General features: G+C 31.5%; 2 pseudogenes; both read left to right on the top strand.

Moving 5' to 3' along the window:
* The first annotated feature begins 3366 nt into the window (after positions 1-3366).
* Positions 3367-5066, top strand: LOC145970222 (cytochrome P450 9e2 pseudogene; annotated as a pseudogene).
* A 5068-nt stretch (positions 5067-10134) lies between these two features.
* LOC145970622 (cytochrome P450 9e2 pseudogene) lies at positions 10135-16303 on the top strand (annotated as a pseudogene).
* Positions 16304-16674: the final 371 nt, after the last annotated feature.

Below are 16674 nucleotides of genomic sequence, written 5' to 3'. Positions count from 1 at the left end.
ATGTTTTACATTACTTAGATAGCAACAAAATTGTTAATAAAGTATATACACTTATACAAAATGCATTTGGCGACAAAAATATCTTTTACGAATATTTTTATCTCATAGATGTTAAACAGAACATTTTTTAACATTATTATATTTTTCTTCATGCATTAATTATATAGAGAATAAAAGCAATATAAGTATTCCGAATCGATATATTCTTATCTTTTAGTACTGCATTTACTCAGAGTTTAATATTGATAGCCTTAGTTCGCACAATTAATTTAACATACTTTCGTTAAATTAGCACACCATTAATGTTAATGTTAATTTATTGTAAAATTATATGGGGGAGGAGGAAAGCAGAGGCTTTGATTTAACTTTGAGTTCGCACATCAGCTGAAAAAAAGAAATATTCAATCAAAAAAGACATGAGAAATAAATTCCCTCAGAACCATAAAAACATATCGGAAATATATTACGATTTATGAAAAATATGTCGAGTGAATATTTTGGTAAATAAGAGCAAAAATAAGAGCATCTAATTTCTTAATATATCTTATAGATTAAATCAGTTAATTTTTATGATAATATTTTTTTGAAAATTATAATATATATTTTTAACAATATGAATATAAACGAGCAATTAGTTTTATAAATAATATAAGGTAAATTAAAAAATAAGTAAAGTAGTTCTCTTACAGTAGAGTAACTCTTGCAATCTCAGGCTCCGCCGTTGTCCTAGCATCACTCTAAACCTTCTCCTTCTCTTTCATTTGTCTCTTGTTGTCCTTTGGCACTTGGTTTCATGGCATTCACACGCGAAAACACAGTTAATTAGGATCGCGCGCGCACTAATTAACAGGACAATTATACTGTACTTTGCATGACGTTCCCAACGTTGATTGTATTTTATTATATCGGGAGAAAATAGAAAAATAACACAAAAAATACGATCGACAATCGGAAAAAAAAACAGATAAAATTAACGCATCAGTACTCTGTTTTGTTAACAAATATAATTTTGTTTAGAATAATTATTATTTTAATATAAATATAAATAAAAATCTACAAGTTAAAATTGCGATATATAACTGATATATTCAAAAATATGGTTTGTGCCAACTATATGTTTGCACTGATAGATCCCGAATTGAATGAATCTAGCGAAATATGAAATTTTTGACAAATTACAACGACGTATAAAGACTCGGCGATGTGAGATATATTTGAATTCGAGCATTGTTGGAAAATTTACAATAAAAATCGCGATAATTTCTACTTCTATCGCTTATCCTATTCTTATTTGAAAATATATCAATTTTAAGGAATATCATGCTTCATAAATATCTCCTATCACCTTGATATGCAATCTGCGAGTGAATCGCCAAAGTTAATTAATCGCGCGCGGATAATATCTAATTGGAACCATCAGATCGCGTCTGTCTAATAGTATCAGTATTATTGCGATATTGTACTTCGAGAAATAAGACAACGACATACCACTGCTCGTTCGAGTGTTGACATGCAAATGACAACAAAGCCATGGTATGTAAATAATAACGCGCATATACCACATATACCATCAAGACGTAAGTCGACTATTTATTTCTTGTAATTGTTTATTCGTTGTCTACACAAAGTACATTTACATTTTATTATTCGTTACGATGTGTTTCGAGAAATAATACAACGATATACCGCTGCCTGCTAACTGAAGTGTCGCCATGCAAATAACAACACTATGTAAATAATACGCAATATATCGTAAAGATGCAGGTTCATTATATACACTTCTACTATATAATTGTTTGTATTGTCGGCAAAATATTTTATATTAACTGAAGCGACAAGGAACAAAAATTATAATTTTTCTTTTTTATCACGATATTTACGAGCAATTATCGTATTTCTTTTCAATGACGCTTAGATTCAAATACATATCTCGCTTGCACGCATCAAATTCTTAAAACTCATGTGATCGAAATAATCCGATGAATAAGTAGTTTCTGGCAAATATCTATGGATATAAATTTTTATTTCAAACTTTTAATTAGAGAAAAAATCTATAAACAATATGTAATGCACTGTCTTTTTCAAATAATAATACTTAAAACATATATATTATTTTACATGGAAGGAGTGAAAAATTCTCGTATCGTTAATTCGAGAATGTACAAAAACGTTTGCAACAAAAAATCCATTTTTAAAGGTCGTATCTATTGGCATTCTTTCTATCAGGAAGTCAAAAACTAAAACATACTCAATTTTTAGACAATTTCACTCATGGAAACTGCTTTTCATAAAGTTTGTGCGGGGTCCTTTTACGATCTCCAGGGTACACACTACACACATGAAAATCGCTTACCAGTTTGAGCGTGCGCTAGATTTCGCCCGTTTGCGGGAAACGATGCATCGCGAGACCCTAAAACCGCGATGTACATGCGTGGTCCTATATATGTAATAATTCAGAGTGTCGTAATAACGAGTCGCTAATTGACTAATGAATAACCGGTGGAATTTAAACAGCTCGCAAATCGAGTTTCCGGCCTGGATATTTGCGGGTCCTGATTGCTCTCGTAGTGCGACGACAGATTCTCGGACGATGAAAAAAGATTGTATGACGACACGAGCACGTTCAAATTTGGGAAACAAATTCAGTTTCCTCGGACGAGAGTAGAAACAGTTTAAATTACGTCACGTGGAAATCACTCCGCAAATATTGAACTAATAATAAAACAGCTAGCGATTTAATAAAAAAATTTTTCTGTTAATTTTTAGAATATAGTATGTATAATAAATAATGAATTGATAAAACGGTTAATGATCTAGCCATAAATATGAATTAAAAATATAATAACTTCTTTTTTTAAAATTAAGGTACAGAAGTCAAGTTCTATTAATAAAGAGTTGAATTAAAATATATACATATACATATTTTTTATTATATATAAATATATATAGCATATACGCTATTTTATTATTTTGCTAAAGATTTTATCAGAACATGATAACTAAATATTTATTAAATATCTATTAAATATTTATTAAATATCTATTAAATATTTATTAAATATCTATTAAATAGCTATTTTCAAAACAATTTACTTAATGAAAGAACATTTTCTATTTGATATCACCGAAGCAATAATAAATAACATTAGTATAATTTATTTGATTTATGACTCAATCTCAATTAATTGAAGAAGGAAGAATCGAGAAATATAAACACGATTGTCGAAATGTGTTTTAAGGACCTTTCAGTCAACTTGTAGCGTTTCGAGTTGAAAACATCACACGATATAACGTGCTGCGTTTACGCTCATTTGCTCTTTCGAGACTAAATTTCGAAGAAGACGATTTCAAATAATTTAAGAAAGTATGGAATACTGGTGGATAATAATCGCGATCGGAATTTTTGGCATTATCCGTTATCTCTACAGAAGTAACAATTTTTTTCAACGACGCGGTGTCATTCACATGCCATCTGTGCCAGTATTTGGCGTCATGGCACCAATTATATTTCAACGGATATCATTTGCCGATTTTATCTGTAAGATATATAATTTTAATCCGGATGCAAAGTACTTTGGATTTTACGCCATGACAAATCCAATCATCTTGCTTCGCGATTTGGAACTCATTAAAGCTGTTTTTGTTAAGAATTTTCAATCGTTTCCTTGTCGACCCAGTTTTATTGATTCGAATGAATTTTTGATTGAGCAGAATTTGTTTGCTCTTCACGGAGAAAAGTGGCGGAATATGAGAAATCTGTTGAGTTTCTGCTTTACGTCCGGCAATATGAAGAACATGTTTGCATTGATGTCGGAATGTGCTGTGAATTTTACTAAATCTTTATCGACATTGCCAGCGGATAAAAGTGATTTCGATATAAAAGACCTCTTCACGAAATATACGAACGACGTCGTGGCCATGTGTGTTTATGGAATAAAGATCGACTCTATGAAGGATCCGACAAACAAATTCTACTCATATACCAAGGAGGCCACTTGCATTTCAAGAATTCGTATGGCAAAATTTGTTCTTCTTCGAACCTTTCCGAAATTGTGCCAAATTCTCAATATAAAGTTTTTAAACAATCGTGTGTCGAGTTTTTTCAAAAACATTATAAAAATGCGCGCCACGCATGGTGCTGAATATGTTACACGTTCGAATATAATACAATTGATGATGAATATTAAAGACAAAGAGGGTCGACAAAATTTAAATAACGACGATATAGCCGCGCAAGCATTCATCCTTTTATTTGCCGGTTTTGAAAGCAGCTCAAGTACGTTATCCTTCGCGGCTCACGAAATCGCGGCTAATCCGGAAGTTCAGATTAGACTGCGCCGAGAGATTGATGAAATTTTAGAGGAATCGAATTCTGAGGAAGTGACTTACGAAACTATTAACAGTCTCGAATATCTAGACGCGGTTATAAAAGAAGTTCTCAGATTTTACCCACCGTCTTTCTTGGAAAGAGTATGCGGCGAAACATATGAATTACCACCTGCATCGCCGGGTGAGAAGCCTTTCGTCATGGAAAAGGGCATGATTTGTTGGGTCCCAGTTTACGCGATCCACCACGATGAGAAGTACTACGATAATCCGGACAGATTTTATCCGGAGAGATTTTTGAACAATAAGACTTATCGCAATTCATTTTCTTACATGCCGTTTGGATTAGGACCAAAAATGTGCATGGGTCAAAGATTCGCTATGTTGCAAGTGAAGCTTTTGCTGTTTCATCTATTAGCGCGATACGAACTGAAACCATGCGCGAAAACCACATTACCGTTGAGATTCAACAAGAAAAATATGGCAATGATGCCGGAAAGTGGATTTTGGTTGAATATTCGACGTAGAAATGATATTCATATTCCACATGTTGCATAGAAAAAATTTTTAAGTGCAAAATATTATTATTTAGATTAGACTATCAGTCTTTTACTAAAATATTCTTTAACAAATTAATCACACGTTATAAACAGTCACCATTTTTAATCCTCGTATAAAAATTTCTCAAGGTTTTCACAAATAGAGTAGAGATTCTGATTAGAAGAATGCTCAAATTTGATCCAAATAGATATATCGCATTTTATATCATTTTCATTTTTATACCAAATACAGAATTAATGTATATAACCCATCGATTCTAGAATCGAGAAACAGGAACAGATGCTAAAATCTGTACTTTTTGGCAATTATATTTAATAAGATTAGTATACTTTATGCAATCAGATAAGAAATTCCACTTTTATATACGCTATATGTAATTTCCTGAATATGAAAAAAAAAAAAAAATTAAGAATCGATTAATATTAATTAGATTGAATATTTAAGAAATTAGAAGAATATTTAAGCAAAATAATGATAATAGCGAGATATTATTTTTGTATTAAAATGTACCTGTATGTATATTTTATTATTAAGTATTATTAAGTCTTTCTTATATTTTTATTTTCTCATATATTCATTCGTCTTTGATGAAGCAGTCGCATTAATTTCAGCTCACGCAAGTTATATCTAGTATAAAGTAGCAGTTTCATCTACTATAAAATATGTACAATGAGCTATTATTATTGCTGCTGTTTCTCATTAATGCTTGCTGCGGACTTCCAAAATGTAACGGACGGTTTATATCGCCTTTAAAATCGCGTTATCTAATTCTTAAAGTCAAACGAATCGCAAACATAAACATACGCGAGAATATTCTGCGAGGATATAACGGAACACAAGAACTAACAACAACAAATCGAACAATAACGCGATCTTATTTTCGTAACTGAGCAAAATTTAAACACGACACAAAACCAACGAAAGACTATAGATAATATAAAAGATATGAAAAGTTTTGATTTAAAAAAATGCAAAATTTATAAATTTTTTACAAATTTTTCAAACATATAAATCACTGTATATGTGTGCGATTTTTAATATGAGATTGTGGGATACAAATTATTATCAATGCGACAAGATTAATATTTTTATTATGAAAAATTTTGATACAATTGTCTTATTGTTTCGTTTTAATTTTTATTTCCGAATCTTTTTTGAAATACAGAGAAAATTTTGTGTACAAAAATATAAAAATTGAGTAAAGAAATAACAGGCATTATGTAATAAGCTCTCAAAAGTGAGAAAAAGTGGGCTGAAAATCTTGAGAATTCTCTGTAAAAGATTGAAACATATATATATATATATATATATATATATATATATATATATATGTTTGAATCTTCTCTAGATCTTCTTTTGCGCAGAAATTTATTAAGTAAAATAAGTAAAAAAAAAAATGAATAAAAAATTAACGCATTAATTTGTATTTCGAAATCGATCAATTCTGTCTGAAAATTTTTAAAGTATTATTATGCATATTATATTCTTATTATCACGATATGAATATTTCATAAATTCTTACAAAACAAAAAAATGCAAAATGCTTGTTGTCATAAATTATATCTTTTCTTTACACAATCTTTCTTGTATTTTTATACCTTTCGTCTCTGATGAAGCAATCGCATTAATTTCAGCACTCGCTCACGCAGGTTACTTCTGGTATAAAGTAGCAGTTACATCTAGTATAAAATATGTATGAGCCACTATTGCTCCTGTTTGTAATTAAAATTATAAAAATTTATTTTATTTTGTTTTATTTATCTCAAAAAATATTTTATTAAAACATTATTATAACGATGTATTATTTTAACATATATCATATCGCAAGTTCCATCATCTTATTTCTTTGATAATATTAATAAAAATCATTATATTTACTATTAATCATTTTAATGATTGTTGTAATGTACTCCACTTAATATTGATATTAGCAAGCGCAATTAATTGTATTAATTATGAATGGTATACACTGAATAGACAATTGACAATTAGTTGTCAATATGGGAATTAATTAATGCCAACTCTAATTCACGTAGCATGTAAGTAGGAAACATTCCCCCTCAATGCAACAAAATTAATATTATTTTCATTATAAAATTTTTTTACAACGAGTATATCATTTTGTTTAATTTTTATTTCTAATTTAAAATATATTTATATTAACACATAGCAAAATAAACTTTGAACATTAAAATTCTCATTTGTACAATCTCAACTTTTTAGTGATTGCTTCAATAATACTAAAAACACTTTTTGTTCTAACGTTATTAATGTTATTAATGTTATGGAAAATGAATGGAAAAACAATGCGTACAAAAAAAATCAAATAGCTACCACTCAAAAAAATATCTTGCTTGTGTAGACTTCTAGATTTCATAAAAAAATGTATTGCTCTTTTTTGTGTTTTTTTGTGTTTAATGTGTGTTTTTATATAACATTAGTATAATTTATTTAATTTATGATTCAATCTCGATTGATTGAAGAAGGAAGACGAGCAATCGAGAAATATAAAATATGACAACACGATTGTCGAAATAATGCGTTTCAAAAACCTTTCAGTATTTTACGTTTCAAGTTGGAAATATCACACGATATAATGTGCTACGCTGCATTTACGCTCATTCACCCGTTCGAGACTAAATTTCAAAGAAGACGAGATTTTCAAATAATTTAAGAAAGTATGGAATACTGGTGGTAATAATGGCGATCGGAATTTTTGGCATTATCCGTTATCTCTACAGAAGTTACAATTTTTTTCAACGACGCGGTGTCATTTACATATACCATCTGTTCCAGTGTTTGGCGTCATGGCGCCAATCATATTTCATCGGATATTTGCCGATTTTACCCGCAAGATATATCATTTTAATTCGGATGTAAAGTACTTTGGATTTACACGTTTCCATGAATGTAAACAGGACGAGAATATCAAAACCGACGCACAGGCTTATACATTCTTTTATGTTTAATATACGTAATCAAAATATTAAAATGTTAAATATGGAAGGAAAAATTAACCTCTGCTGGTGTTTATATCTATAATAATTAATTTCTTAAAAGTTTTTTGTGAAAAAAAAAAAAATATATATATATATATATATATTTCAACATATATAAAAATTTTAATTTTGTTATATGAAATGTATATGTACTTTAATATAATTTATAAAATTTGAATTCTAATGTATTACTTGATGGAAATCTTATTGAGATATATTGATTAAAGATTCTATTTAAATTCATTTTTTTTTCTTTGATTTTGAAAATGCAAGATATTTTAGCGGATTGCTAATTCCCGTTAAATCGAACGACAAGATGAACGGCAGAATCACTTTTGAAACGATTATAACGACATTTTATTGGATTATTTCTGAAACTTATTAATAAAAAGATCAGAATATATATTTTTATTTAGTTTCTTGTTCATTAGTGATCGTCGAATCTCTAATTTTTTTGGTAAATAATAACGATACTAAATATATAAATATCTTGAAATGAGATTTGATAAATGTCAAATATCTGTTCGGATTTCCTTTTTTTTATTTAAGTTTTATTATAGTTTTAGAAGCGCTTTTATCTCTTTATTCGATTTAATGAGAATCAGTATTTCGTTGAAATAACCGTTAATTAGGAAATATTTAATAATTCATGTCTTAAGTATAAATCATTAATTGAGCTACATAATCTATTTTTTACTATGCTTTCCTTTTACAGAAAGCATTTAGAAATAAGAATCAATTGTGTGTGTGTATACTTTATCTTCTTTATCAAGAGAGTTTTAGATATTTTTTGACATTAAGACACATTTATATTTATTCTAATCTATATTTATATTGTCTAAAAATTGAGTATGTTTTAGTTTATGACTTTCTGATAGAAAGAGTACCAATAGGTACGATATATACCAATAGATACATTACATATATATATATATATCATATAATGTTGTACATATTATTTATGATCAATATCTTCCAGTTGCTTAAAGCATTATGAAAAATTATTTTTACTCGAGCGATTCACACAGTTATAGTTTTTGATAACGGCAAAAATTTATTATTTGTTGCTTTTATTTACATTTATTTACATTTTTTACATAAATAATGTGCAAATTTTTATAAAAAATGAATATAAAGAAGAAATTAATTACAATATTTGGGCAAATATTATCCGCTTCGAACGTCTGCAACAAAAAATCCATTTTTAAAAATCATACCTATTGGTACTCTTTCTATCAGGAAGTCATAAACTAAAACATACTCAATTTTTAGACAATTTCACTTATGGAAACCGCTTTTCCATAAGGTTTGTGCGGGGTCCTTTTGCGATCTCCAGGATACACGTAAAAACCACTTATCAGTTTGAGCGTGCGCCAGATTTCGCCCGTTTGCGGGAAACGATGCATCGCGAGACCCTAAAACCGCGATGTACGTAGCCCTATATGTGTAATAATTCAGAGTCATCGTAAGAACGAGTCGCTAATTGACTAATGAATAATCGGTGGAAATTAAACAGCTCGCAAATCGAGTTCCGGCACAGATGTTTGCGGGTCCTGACTTATTGCTCTCGTAGTGCGACGACAGATTCTCGGCAAGTGACGATAAAAAAGATTGTATGACGACACGAGCACGTTCAAATTTGGGGAACAAATTCACTTTCCTCAGACGAAAGTAGAAGCAGTTTAAATTACGTCACGTCGAAATCACTCCGCAAATATTGAACTAATAATAAAACAGCTAGCGATTTAATAAAAAAATTTGATAATTATATACATTAGCGATTCCTCACCGATTTCAATGATTTTGAAATATGTTGTCGGGAGCATGATTCTGAACAACTCTTTCTTATACATGTTACCGCCGCTCGGCCTTAGTTTCCGAGATATTTATAAAAATATTTTATGGTTTTGCAATATTGTCACCATTATGAAATAACTTTTTTGCATGTATTCAGTTTTTGACAAAGTAATAATTTACCAAAAAAAGTTGTAAAGCGAGATCCTACCGGCGGGGTCGTTGCGGGAGAGGGGGCCCAAGGCCCCCCTTGCACTCCCCGCGTGTGTGTATGTGTGTGTCGAGAAATCGAGAAATAAAAACACGATTGTCGAAATGTGTTTTAAGGACCTTTCAGTCAACTTGTAGCGTTTCGAGTTGAAAACATCACACGATATAACGTGCTACGTTTACGCTCATTTACTCTTTCGAGACTAAATTTCGAAGAAGACGATTTCAAATAATTTAAGAAAATATGGAATACTGGTGGATAATAATCGCGATCGGAATTTTTGGCATTATCCGTTATCTCTACAGAAGTAACAATTTTTTTCAACGACGCGGTGTCATTCACATGCCATCTGTGCCAGTATTTGGCGTCATGGCACCAATTATATTTCAACGGATATCATTTGCCGATTTTATCCGTAAGATATATAATTTTAATCCGGATGTAAAGTACTTTGGATTTTACGCCATGACAAATCCAATCATCTTGCTTCGCGATTTGGAACTCATTAAAGCTGTTTTTGTTAAGAATTTTCAATCGTTTCCTTGTCGACCCAGTTTTATTGATTCGAATGAATTTTTAATGAAGCAGAATTTGTTTGCTCTTCACGGAGAAAAGTGGCGGAATATGAGAAATCTGTTGAGTTTCTGCTTTACGTCCAGCAAGATGAAGAACATGTTTGCATTGATGTCGGAATGTGCTGTGAATTTTACTAAATCTTTATCGACATTGCCAGCGGATAAAAGTGATTTCGATATAAAAGACCTCTTCATGAAATATACGAACGACGTCGTGGCCATGTGTGTTTATGGAATAAAGATCGACTCTATGAAGGATCCGACAAACAAATTCTACTCATATACCAAGGAGGCCACTTGCATTTCAAGAATTCGTATGGCAAAATTTGTTCTTCTTCGAACCTTTCCGAAATTGTGCCAAATTCTCAATATAAAGTTTTTAAACAATCGTGTGTCGAGTTTTTTCAAAAACATTATAAAAATGCGCGCCACGCATGGTGCTGAATATGTTACACGTTCGGATATAATACAATTGATGATGAATATTAAAGACAAAGAGGGTCGACAAAATTTAAATAACGACGATATAGCCGCGCAAGCATTCATCCTTTTATTTGCCGGTTTTGAAAGCAGCTCAAGTACGTTGTCCTTCGCGGCTCACGAAATCGCGGCTAATCCGGAAGTTCAGATTAGACTGCGCCGAGAGATTGATGAAATTTTAGAGGAATCGAATTCTGAGGAAGTGACTTACGAAACTATTAACAGTCTCGAATATCTAGACGCGGTTATAAAAGAAGTTCTCAGATTTTACCCACCGTCTTTCTTGGAAAGAGTATGCGGCGAAACATATGAATTACCACCTGCATCGCCGGGTGAGAAGCCTTTCGTCATGGAAAAGGGCATGATTTGTTGGGTCCCAGTTTACGCGATCCACCACGATGAGAAGTACTACGATAATCCGGACAGATTTTGTCCGGAGAGATTTTTGAATAATGAGACTTATCGCAATTCATTTTCTTATATGCCGTTTGGATTAGGACCAAGAATATGCGTGGGCCAAAGATTCGCTATGTTGCAAATGAAGCTTTTGCTGTTTCATCTATTAGCACGATACGAACTGAAACCATGCGCGAAAACCACATTACCGTTGAGATTCAGTAAGAAAAATATGACAATGATGCCGGAAGGTGGATTTTGGTTGAATATTCAGCGTAGAAATGATATTCATATTCCACATTTTGCATAGAAAAAATTTTTAAGTGTAAGATACTATTATTTAGATTAGACTATCAGTCTTTTACTAAAATATTCTTTAACAAATTTTAATGATATAATAACATAAATTGCAAATCGAAGCATCTTTCATTTGCTTTCTCTCCTTAATGTTTCTTTAAATTTTTTTCTTATATATATATATATATATATATATATATATATATATATATATAATTAGTTATATATATATATATATATATATATGTTTCAATTTTCTACAGAGAATTCTCAAGATTTTTAGCCCACTTTTTCTCACTTTTGAGGGCTAGGGTCTTCTTTTGCGCAGAAATTTATTAAGTAAAATAAGTAAAATAAAATTAAGTAAAAAATTAACGCATTAATTTGTATTCGAAATCGATCAATTCTGTCTGTCTGAAAATTTTTATAGTATTATTATGCACATTATATTTTTATTATCACGATATGAATATTTCATATCTTACAAAAACTCTTTGTCATAAATTATATCTTTTCTTTACACAATCTTTCTTATACTTTTATACCGTTTTGTCTCTGATGCAATCGCATTAATTTCAACACTCGCTTACGCAAATTACATCGAGTGTAAAGTAGCAGTTACATCTTGTATAAAATATATACAATAAGTCACTATTGTTTCTAATTAAAATTAAAAAATTTATTTTGTTTTGTTTTATTTATCTCAAAAGATTTTTTTATTAAATCGTTATTATAATGATGTATTATATATCTTAATATATATCATATCGCAAGTCCGATCATCTTATTTGTTTGATAATATTAATAAAAATCATTATATTTACTACAATCATTTTAATAATTGTTGTAATATATTCCTCTTAATATTGATATTAGCAAGCGCAATTAGTTGTATTAATTATGAATGGTATACACTGAATAAACAATTGACAATTAGTATGAGAATTAATTAATGCCAGCTCTAATTGACGTAACATGTAAGCAGGAAACATTCAACTCATCAATGCAACAAAATTAATGTTATTTTAGCGTCACTACGCGTCACTACGCGTCGAAAACAAATTCGTTTAATGTAACGCGTCACTATCTGTAATATATATTGTTAACATCGCGCTGAAGAAGGATCAAAAGATGATCCGAAACGTTCGCTTTTTGTTATTATAATGTGTTTTTTAATAAACTAATATTGAAAAAAGAAAGAACCCAGACAGCACAAAAAAGCCAAAAGATGTCTTAAAGACGTCTAGAGGACTTTAAGACGTCTTTAAGTCGTCTTTTAGATGTCTTTTGGACATGTGTGCTGTCTGGGAAGTGTTGTTGCTTCTCTGCGCTCAAACTACCGCGCGTTGGCTCTTATGCCATTTTCTTTTTAATTTTTTGATTACTTGAGCCAAATCTCTAATTATTAAATTTAATATTATTTTCATTATAAATTTTTTTTACAACTAGTATATCATTTTGGTTTAATTTTTATTTGTAATTTCTGAATTTTTTTAAATACAAAAATATTTTTATACAGAAATATACAAGTAGGAAAAAAATATATATATACATCAATTTTCATCTTTTTGTAAAGTTTTCGCTTTTTCCTATTTTCGAAAGTTCATTAAAAATATTTAATTATATCTCAATTGTATTCTTTATATGTTGTATATAATGTAAATATGCGAAAAATGTGCACAAAATAGTTTTAAAAATTAGTGTGTGCTTCGTCATTTATGCTTTGGTATAGCGAATCAATTTGTCCGAATCATCGAAAATTTTAATTTTTTTTACAATCAAGATTTTCAAGCCACTTTTTAACGTTCGAAAACTTATTAAATATTATTCTCGCGCAATAAGAAGAATTATTTCTGCGCATTGTTCGAAGTCAACTTTTAAGTAATTATCTCGATAAAGAATGTTTATTGAGTTGTCTATTTTTTTATGTATTTTTTTCTGTCTCTTTCATCGCTACTTATACTCATTGATCAATATTGTATTATTATTATCGTTAATTGTAATATATCATGATTTTAAAATTTATTCGACATTAAATATTTTGCCACAAACTATTGTGAAACTTTATCAACTTGATGAAATGTGAAGAAGTATGTCTAATTGTATCATATTATTTATTATATATTTATATTAATATATTAATTATATTTTTTATTATACTATTTTTTAGATTCATGAATTCATTCAGTAATATCAATTCTTTAGAAAGTTATGTGCTTTTTTTTTACAAAGCATGATTTTATTTTAGCAAAACTATGTGTTACACAAATTTTGTATTTTCATCTTATCTTTAGATTATTCTCGAGAGATATAAAATTATAATTTGTCTTATATATAAATATTCTTTTTTATATAAATATATATATTATATAAATATTCTTTTTAAAAGGAGAAAATACTCGTAAATGCCGTGAATATTTTAAACATATTTTAATTTTATTTTAGTGTTATGAAGTTTAATTAGAATATAATTTATTTTATCGGAGAGAGAAAATTTATTTTTATTCAATTTTGCATAAATTTCAATACGGAGACCTTCCTGTCGAAATATTGCCAAAATTTTGACAGCGTCCATTTTTATTATGACTATGAGATCTGGGTATATGTTTGGACGATCTTTCTGTGTGATTAATCTCTAGAAATTTCTAACGCATCAATCTCTGTCTTATTGATAGCAGCGCATATCGGCGACTGTATATGGCGCGAGATACACAGACTTCGACTCGTGGCACGTGCGCGTGACAGTTTAAGATTATTTACACGTGGCCACCCGCGCGAAGGAGGACCTCTTCTCGCCTTCACGCGTCGAAACGAGGTCGCCCGAAAAGACGACTGCAACCTGACGTGCGCAGTCACGTACTTTAGCAGTCCATCGAGAGAAGTGTAACGTTCTGCATATTTGATCAGTTCTTTACTTTATTATTCGATGATCTCACAATTATTTACACGGTCAGAAGAGTCAATTCATTTCGATCCATCTATTTTGTTTCCGCGTTTCGAGCTTAGAAAAAGATCTAAATCTAATGCTTCCTATCGAAGAAGATCAAGATGTTTGTAACAAACTTTTTTAATTTCTGATAATATTTTGACAACTTGTTAAACAAAAGAGCATTCTCTCGATATTTGAAACTTTTTATCCTCGACAAAATCGAAAATACGAGTAAGAGGAGAGATCCAAGGTTGAACAGCATTAAAACGTATCCTTATCAATCTGATTTTGTGACTTGTAATTAAACGATCACGCATATCTCATTATTGAAAATTTGCGAGCTACATCCAGGAATTCCTCGGCGATCATCTTTCTGCGGTACCACATCTACCGCTCTTCCATTGCATCAAAACGATCGCGTCTCGACTAAATCGTTCGTGACATGGAACTTTGTACAATCTCCAGACCGTTCTATCCACGCACATGTCGATCGCGGGAACCTTGACAAATGATTCCACCTGGGCGTGGCACTTCCTCTCTAATCCCTTCGTCGGCGTCTTTCCTTCTTCGTCTCGCACTTCATCTTCTTCGCTGCGCCCTCGAGAATCCATCTTGCGTGGATGCATCCCTCTTGTCGCATCCGCGTTCGCTCGGGGAGGACGCCTTACTTAAAAGTCGCTGATGGAAAACATTTTACAGCGAAGCGTTCACGTCGGTCGCATGTGCCGGAGAGAGATCGAGAAATTTGTCATTTTTCTCGGGAAATGGCAACACGCGTTCCGTTATCGATGGCGATACACGCATCAGGGAAAATCGATGATTCACATTTTTCGAATTTGGAGAAAGCGTGACTCTCGAACTCGCTCCATGCACTTCATGCAAGAAGGACGGTTAACCGGTTTTTCGACATTGGAAATTAATTTTTGCGCATCTTCAGCGTTTCTGCAAACACGTCCCAAGGATCATCCGTTACTCGCTACGGGATTAGTGTGATTCATCGCGCATTCACGAGCTGCGAGAAACTTTGTCGCGCGCGTCCGAAGGATACATTTTAATAAGCGGCAACGCGAAATTAGGTGGCACTCTCTTGAGCCATTACAGCGACGATCTTTACATGCGCGACTTGTAGGATATGTTTTCTCGCGAGGACCGTAACCGGAGGTAGCGCAATAAACCTTGCCAAGGAAACTCCCTCGTTAGCCTCATTAGCCGTCGCTCCATTTCATTAGCGAACCTGAGCGGATAGAATAGGAAGCAGGGAGGAGAGAGGGAGAGGAAGGGAGCCGAAGAAATTTATGACAGTCGCGTGTTTTGTCCTAAACTAGTATAACTTATTCTGCGTGTGGCACTTTCTGCATTTACTTCGCACGCCATCGTACCTGTCCCTTCTCAGCTTCTCTCGTCTGTGTGTGATACCAAGAGTATCGGGCGCGAGTTAAGTTTGAGCTAAATTTCGATAAGGGCAAACATGGAGATAAGGGCACTCGTGGAGATAGTTCGGAGAATCCTTCACGTGCTTTTCATACGAACTTTGAGTAATTGTCGTATCGCGCAGAGAGAATTTGTAAAAGATAATCTCGTTCCTCCCTCAGACTTTTATGTTATCACTCATAATAAAACACTAAACCGTTTAATTAATTCAATTTTCGATTCTATAACTAGAGCTACTAATTCTCTAAAAGATGGTGGACGTGATGGTTTTGAAACCAAAGACAAACAAAAAATTAATAATTAATAATTATTTAATTAATTGAAATAAAGGCTAAAAAAAATATATTCCAACTAGATTTTGTGGAATACCAAGAAAAATATCGTTTCGGATGCTTCAACTAATTGAAGTTATATATAATTAGTTCCTATGCACTTCGTTAACGCAAAATATTGAACACGCTGATTGATTCAATATATAATTGCTGCTATTATAATTGCTACTCGGGAAGTTTCTGATTGGTACTCTTCATATATGTTCAACTCAAGCTCGAGGATCCTTAAACTTTGCCCTTATCGCCTGAATAGAAGTATGCGAACTTTCCTTTCATCGATAATACACTGGAATTTGCTTCGCTTTATCCATACATATACGCCTGTTGATTTGACCAACTTTAC

Source organism: Camponotus vicinus, unplaced genomic scaffold, assembly GCF_025532165.1.
Source record: "Camponotus vicinus isolate PSW18456_S1 unplaced genomic scaffold, iyCamVici1.0 SCAF_4, whole genome shotgun sequence".
NCBI classification, from domain to species: Eukaryota; Metazoa; Arthropoda; class Insecta; order Hymenoptera; family Formicidae; genus Camponotus; species Camponotus vicinus.
The sequence above is the reverse complement of the archived record's forward strand: the minus strand, read 5'-3'. Positions and strand labels throughout refer to the sequence as shown.